Genomic DNA, 7,603 nt, shown 5'->3' with positions numbered 1-7,603 from the left:
TGCAATGCTAGCATGGGAGGTACGTGGGGTGGGTTGAGCAACCAATATTACGAGGGCATTAGAAATAATACTGGGCAAGATGATGGCCCATGAACGGCACATGGCAGTGTGAGAAGTGCGTTCTCCCCAGACTAGCTGTGTCACTGGGTAGATTTACATGTATATGAGCTGTCTAATATGCCACAAATTCCAGTAACTTAAAAAAAAAAAAAAGTACTTCAGATGGTGTTAAAGTAATCATTATTATAACCTCAGGCTATCTGTAGTCACTTAAAACATTCAAATCCTGGATCATTGATACTGTTAATGTGCTACTGTTCAGATATGCTACTAATTTAGAGAAGGTTAATGTGGATTTTTAAAGAATCCAATTCACTCCAAGTGTTTTCAACAGCCAGTAAGAAAGAGTACTTAGCATAGAAGGACTCCATTTCAAAATGACAGGACTCCCTTTTCTTCATCCTCTTTCTGCCTACATCCTCTTCATCCTCTTTTTGCCTACAACATGTCAATTTATCAAGAAAATACACTAATTTGCACAAATTCCTGTCTCTTTGGTGGGAAAATAGAGTAGGGATTTATTCTTTCCCTAAGCCTTTTCAGTAATTTTTTTTCCAGAGAAGATTATATAGTTTATGTTATTTCAGTGGATTATCTAGTTACAACTTCAGAAGACAATATATTCATGTTTGGGGAAAATGCAATAAGCAGGGATCATTTATTCATCATCTTTGATTATTTCTGCCAAGTCTAGTTCGATGTCCAATGCTGAAAAAAGAGAAAAGTTTTTAAATTAGCGATTTCTTTCTGAAGTAAAACACATCAGTAATAAAGCATCATGTTTTTTACAGGCTCTGGGTGAAATGTATCAGTCATAAAGCAATAATATTTGCATTCAGAGCACATTTTAAAAAACTGAGCTACTTTGAAAAGAATGAAACTGGTATATTCTTTCCATAAAATTACTAAAAGCTGACCTCTAGCTAAAAAAATACCACGTTTGTTGAGAAGGTGGTGTGCACTACTGAGGTACTTCACATTGGAATAGTTCACTTAGTTTTGCAGTGAGATGAAAACACGAAGATATTACCTCAGGAATATAATTCTTTTCGTTTTTGCATTTACACAGGCACTCCTTTGGCCAAGTGGCAGGTAAAATATGCTGCAGTGCACGACTTGAAACCGCATGGAGTAAACTGAAATTATAAATTCTTGAGCATTTTAGTTAAATAATCACAACTGAAACGCCGTGTTTGAGTAACTAAACACAAATCATTTACTTTGAGAAAGTTAGGGACATCATTAGGGTAAAATAATCGCAGTGAAACCATCAGCATTAGGCGAACGGTGATTATCCCCCGCTGGAACTTGTAATTTCAATTCAGTTCCTGCGGAGGTGGCAGTTACTGGTATTCATAGGACGGTGGTTGTGTTTATCTTCCTGTCATTCACAGACAGCCTTTGGATGGGACGGTGAAAGACAACCCCACTCCTACATACAACATGGCTGCTACACTGACTCTCGAGCATGGGTGAGAATTCATAATCTAATGAATGTGATCAGAAATGTGAATTAATTCTTACCCACACTGCATATTCTAAGAAAGTTCATGGGATCTTCAAATCCAACAGCTGCTCTCGGTGATTATTTTAGACCATGCTGACCAACAAAAACAAAAAGCTGACAAACAGTGAGGAGTGCTGAACTGGTCCGACTGTCTTGTATCATTTCTTCTTACAGTTGTGTTGAAAAATATACATACCTACAATGTTACATGATTTTCTCAGATTTCTCTGATGTAACTATCTTGTGCAACTGATTTGGGGGGATTAAAGAAGCTGGTACATGTTATCTGCATTTGGAGAGACCTGGACGATTTGATCATTAAGAAATTTCATACTAGTTTGGAAAAAGAAAGTAGAAAGATTCTGCCAAAACCCCCAGAAATTCAATCCTCTCTGGATTTCTACAACACTTGTGTATTAAAAATTCACATCCAAATATAAATTAAAAATTGTAGTAGTACACTAACACATCCAATGAGTGCTGAATTTTCTTAAATGAGGTTGAGAAGAGGCAAAATTAAAGCAAAGGCTTAAAATGTGGTAGGCAGCATTAAAATCCACTGCCAATGAGTAGAGCTGAATTAAGAATGAGCCTTAATTGCAGAAAGCTTAAAAAAAAAAAAAATCCAACAGTTTATTATCATGAACACTCATGAAGTTCTCAGCGGGGTGGGGGGGGCAGTGTCACGGGTGTGGACAGGAAATGTTTTTTCTGTGTTACACAATTAATTGCTCGAGTGCACCAGGCACTTGAAAGCTTCATCAAGGTGCACTTGCATCAGGGACCCGAGCTTTATCTGCAGATTATTTCGTATCCCTTGGAAAAGAAAATATACCTGTTTCCTACATGATAAAGCGAGGCAAAGTTAATTCTTGCATTTTAGAAGTGTCTGTCTTTTTGGTCTTCAGCATTTGATCCCTGGGGTGAGAGGAGGAGGGGAAGCATGAAGGCTCTCAAAATACACTGTTGGTAGAGCCTGTGTGGAGGGAATAGTACAGACTGTACAGAAACAGCAGACTCCCACCAACCATGAATTTTAGAAGTTTTTGGCAGCTTCCGCATTTCCTCTCATGCTCGAGATCACTTCAAAGGCAGGATTACAAAAGAAGACATCACATGTTCGATTCAAAACTGTAACTGGGGCTCTGGGGAGAGGAAAGGGGGCAGGTACAGAAGCAGCGCACGCTGTTTTGAAGGACTCATTACAAAGCACTTACCTTTATACCTCTCTGCACAGGTAAGGATCGCAGCCGGGCCAATGATTCACCACCTCACCATTTAGACAACAAGGAGGATTAGTTAAGCCGAGACTGCTTTACCAACCTGTGGATCTGACCTAAATACCACAGTTAAGCAACAGGGTTTTGTGAATGTAGGACTTCAGGCACGCACTGGCCTGATACGAACCTGACGCTTTGCCAGTCTTTGCTTTAACCAAGTGATTTATAAACATGCAGCTGTCGTCTTGCACCTATGAATTATGAATTTCTCAATACATTCAAGGGGTAAGGTTGCCACATACCAGAAACCTGAGGTCACAGAAAAGACCAAAGTAATATCACTTCCTTAAAGCAATCATTAATATGACTAAACAGCAGCATTAAACCTCCCACTCTTTCACCTTTCCCCTGGGAGGATTTGGTACAACTTTTCTCTTGACTAGAAACTCCTACTATGTACTAATCAAGATGATCATCTTGTTCCTACCCAGTGGCATGCCTAGAGTGCAGAGAAGAGAGTACTGAAAAAAGCCAACCAAAAACCAAAAGAAACTAAAACCAACAACAACAAAATGCCTAAATACATGTCTTTACATCTGTTCAAGATTTTAAATCCTTGCATCCACACTTACCTTCCGCTAGTTTAAAACTTCATCTCTCTTAGGAAAGTAGACAAGAGAGGAGAAAACTACCACTACTTGGATACTCCTTTTGCTGACACCTATCATCTTTGTTAATAGTCTCTAATGAATAACTCGCCTGTGGATAAACATGCTAGCATTATTATTTTTATCTTAGCAGAGTCAGCAAGATTCAGAAGAGAGCAGTCATAAGACTGCCACAGCTCCCAAATGGTCAAAAGCTGTGGGAAAACAAAAATTAGTAGCTGGGAGAGAAGGCTTAACTCTCACTACCATGAACAACCTGGCAGCCTGTTGGTTGATCTGAATACATATAGACACACACAAACTTAAAAAGGAAATATTGCTATCCAACAGAGACTACTCTAGAGCAGACAGGCTTCTCCTGCCTGAGAACGACAGAGAAAAATCACTGTAAGTAAATTTATTTATTATACCAACTTGGCTGGAAAAACAGAGTTCTTTGACAGACAATCCCTCTTCTTAGGGCCTTAAATCATGCTGACTTTAAAAGTACTAAGATGGACGTAAGAGTGAATTTAGGCATGGCAGCTCGTGCTTCCTATGCCAGGCTTCCTTTTTGCATCCGTCTTTTAAAATGGGTGGTAATAGAGCCATCGGAAGATACGTGTCTACATGCTTATCACTGCCTGGCCAGAGGACTGAAACCGTTCCTACAGATACCTGCCAGAAGCCACTGACATCTGCTGCTTTTCAGAAATCAAAACTGCGTTTTCTTGACCCTTTAGGGTCAAGACAAGTTGGCTCTGGGCATAATTTTACTACCTTGTCAAAAAGTTTATATGTGATAAAGACCCATTCTGTATGAGTTTATGTGAAGGGGTTCTACAGCTCTAGGTAGAGGAATGGTTACCAGCAAGTAGCAGGCTGAGGAGAAGATTACATGCTGAGAAGCAGCATGTGACAGTCTCCCAGAAACTGGTAAGCTCTGCAGACCAGTTGTCCTGTTAAATCCACCAGAACACCAAGAGCCTGCTGGCTGTGTACAAAGCCACCACCCACGTTAGTATCTACCATGGGTTGCATTAACTTGAATCATGTATCAGCAGGTAGCAGTTGCTATATGCAGACAAAAAACCTACAGGATTACATATACACAGCTGATGAAGCAAAGGGTTCTTCGCGGAACTTTCTAAACTACCTGCGTAGGAGCCAGACGTCCCAGGGGTTGGGATTGGCCTCCCAGTTTTTGCTCCTATAGAGTAATTATGAGTGTGCGAGTAAGCCGATGTGTTGTGTGAATATTTATCTATTACTAACAAAAAGCCTTCTGTTGCTTGTGATCTGTATCTCTCCCAACTTGATCTGCTATCATGGAAAAAGGAATTTACAGAATCAAGCATCCAACTATTTTATCAGTTATTTCTTGGCAATACTAATCCCCAGTAACTAGGACTGCTGCTGCTACTAACTGATTTCATTTCTCAAATGACTTGCTCAAGAAAGTACTTGCAGAACGCACTCTATGCAGGAACTCACTTCCAAGACCTTCTTGGAAGTCCAGAAAATGGGACTCCAACTGTTCCTGACAGAAACATAGTGAGCCAACCTAACCAGCTGTTGTGCAATTTGGACTCTCCATTTCAATGCCAGCATGCGCTGAGATTAATCATCACGATAGACCAAAGAAACTGAAGGTAAACACCTTTAGTTTCTTTTACTTCTGAAAGGCAAGTTTAGGAAAGCAAGTATCTCTCAACAAAATTCCTACTGCTGCCACTTGAAGATAAGATTCTAGAGAGCCTGAACCTTTGTTCAAGCCCGCTCCATTTTTCCATGATTCCTGGCCAAAAAAAAAACCCAAACAAACCCAAGAAAAAAAACCACCAGCATAAACCTTCCAAGTATTTCCAGCAGATCTTTAGATTTTGGCACATAAAAGTATGCACATGCAATACACCTACCAATTGCATCACTACCACTGAAAGTTGTGCCATATCATTATGCATTACTAGTCAGGTGAAGAACTACTCCCAGGAATCTTAGAGCTGTTAGGAAAGCTTTTAACGATCTCATCTGATGATATGTAAGCTCAGCACTCATGCCTCTGGAAAGACTCTTTAGTAGGAACATGTTGTTGTATGTGTTATTATTCTACTCTAATAATTTCACTTCTACACTTCTGTGATTTCACTGTTTGCTTCTTTTAAGTAACAACTCCATGTAATTAGAAACTGGCAGCTTCTGTCCTTAGCAGCTTCTCTTCATTTGTCCCACTCTCCCAGTTCCACAAAGGCATGCGAACACAAGTGGAAGTTTCTCTTCAAAGACAGACAGACATATCATGGTTAGTTACATGACACCAGGCTGCCACAGCAGTGCTAATAAAAATCAACTGCTGGCCTGTTTAGGCTGCTTTGCATAAACTCCTTCAAGTGCCCTGAGCTGAACAGTAGCTTTGTTGCTCTGAAAGTTTCTGCTCAGCTGGTTTACCAAGGTCTTGCCCTCAGCTGCAAGCTACAGGATTGTACCTTTAGATTTTTCGCTTCATTTAAGTGTTTATAATCAGGAACTGTCTTCTGGAAATTCCAGTGGCAACTGACTGCCCAAGCCCCGACAATGAGCTCTTAACCTTTGACTGTGGGCCAAACAGAACCGCGGCTTAACAAAGTTGTTTTTTTTAACGATTCTTTCTCATCCAGTAAATACTGAGTTTCAAATATCCGTGACAATTTCTTAAGGCATTCTTGACATCTTAATGCAAAATTTCCCTTCTATATAGACAAAAAAGGAGACATTTAATACTTTGAGTATCTCAAAAGTGAGACTACATCACTAAACTGGGTTTAACTTATAAAGCACAGCGTTCTCTCATTTACTGTTTTTCTAGCTAGTGTTTTGTGTTTAGATGTGCATTGGTTTACTCCTGTTGCCAATATGAGAAGACACTCCAGACTGGAAAACATCACCACTCTAATGCTTCTGGAGAACATACATAGGGAAGTTGAACTTTGAGGGAAAAAAAAGATAGAGAATTATTCTGAAATGCCAGTGTTCCTTTGAGTTAATAAATACCTTCCCTTCTTCCTGCCAAACTTTTATTGTCAGAGTGCATGCTGCAGATGTTAACTATTAAAACTTTGTTTACAAGAAAACTGAAAAGCAAAATTTTGACAACTTTAGAAAAATGGTGACAAACACTAGAAATGTTTTGCTTACATAGAGCAGAGAAAAAAAGGAAGCAAATTATTGTGATTTGGGATTTTTTAAGATTTCTGCCCCTCACAAAGCTGAAAAATGGTGGGAAAAAATTGATTAAAAAGTAACTGCCTCAGCAAGTAGTACCTGCAAGACCACAGGTAGTTTTCTTCCTGGATGTATAGGCGGTATCTTGTTCAAAGCAGAGATGGGAGGAATAATAGGAAAAGAATTGCTCATTATTTAATATACTTGAGATAGGCCAAAACCACTGAGCAGCTAGTGTCAGCAGACACTCATTTATGACTCAGGGAATGAGCAAACAAATCTTCTGCCATTGAAGCTAGGTTAACGTCCAAGAAAGGACAGCTTCCTCCAGGATTTACCTATGAGATTAGTCCTACCACTACATTCTACGTGGGAATGGACCTCTCAGACCTGAAGGCCTTTTATTACAGAGTGAATCTTCATGAGTTCTTGAGATGTTGTAAGAGGCCTGATCTGGTTCTGCAGCTCCAATAAATACTCCAAAATCTCTCAGATCTGAGGGTGGACTCTAGAAGATAGGACTGCAAGATACAATCAGAGTTTTCTTCCTCAAGTGGTATCATTAAAAGTTATTTAAAAGGCTTGATATATCACGAAGATAAGCTGCCCCTTCTTGAATTTGTCAAACCCCATACTCAAATTATGAATTAAAATTGGTTGCTTAACTTAGATTTTTTTTTTCTATAGCTGTCTTAAGATTTCTAAAAATAGCTTAAGTTTTACCCATGTAAACAGTCATCTTTCAAGTTTAATAGGACTATTTTAAACAGTACATGCTTGTTAATTTTTTTCTAATATAGTTCATTTATAGTTCAAGAATTATGACTTTGGAATAGGACTTATTAGAAAATACCTTAAAAATATTCTTGAAATCTGTAACGAAATAATAACTCAGCTGTCTTTAATATTAAATTCTTGCCAAACCAGCTACAAGTCATCAACCAAAATACCAATATTTATCTGTAGAA

At 39.0% G+C, this 7,603-nt stretch overlaps 1 long non-coding RNA gene across 1 annotated transcript; it reads right to left on the bottom strand.

The window, feature by feature from the left end:
• Window positions 1–1,607: 1,607 nt before the first annotated feature.
• On the bottom strand, window positions 1,608–3,474 carry LOC148055780 (uncharacterized). Its single transcript, XR_015704932.1, has 3 exons — window positions 3,420–3,474; window positions 2,785–2,903; window positions 1,608–1,660 (listed from the first exon to the last, which is right to left on the bottom strand). It is a non-coding gene; the product is annotated as an uncharacterized LOC148055780 (long non-coding RNA).
• Between the last annotated feature and the right edge of the window lie 4,129 nt (window positions 3,475–7,603).

This window comes from Nipponia nippon, unplaced genomic scaffold (genome assembly GCF_047370975.1).
Source record: "Nipponia nippon isolate SJK-2023a ecotype South Korea unplaced genomic scaffold, ASM4737097v1 scaffold_2, whole genome shotgun sequence".
NCBI lineage: Eukaryota > Metazoa > Chordata > Aves > Pelecaniformes > Threskiornithidae > Nipponia > Nipponia nippon.
The sequence above is the reverse complement of the archived record's forward strand: the minus strand, read 5'-3'. Positions and strand labels throughout refer to the sequence as shown.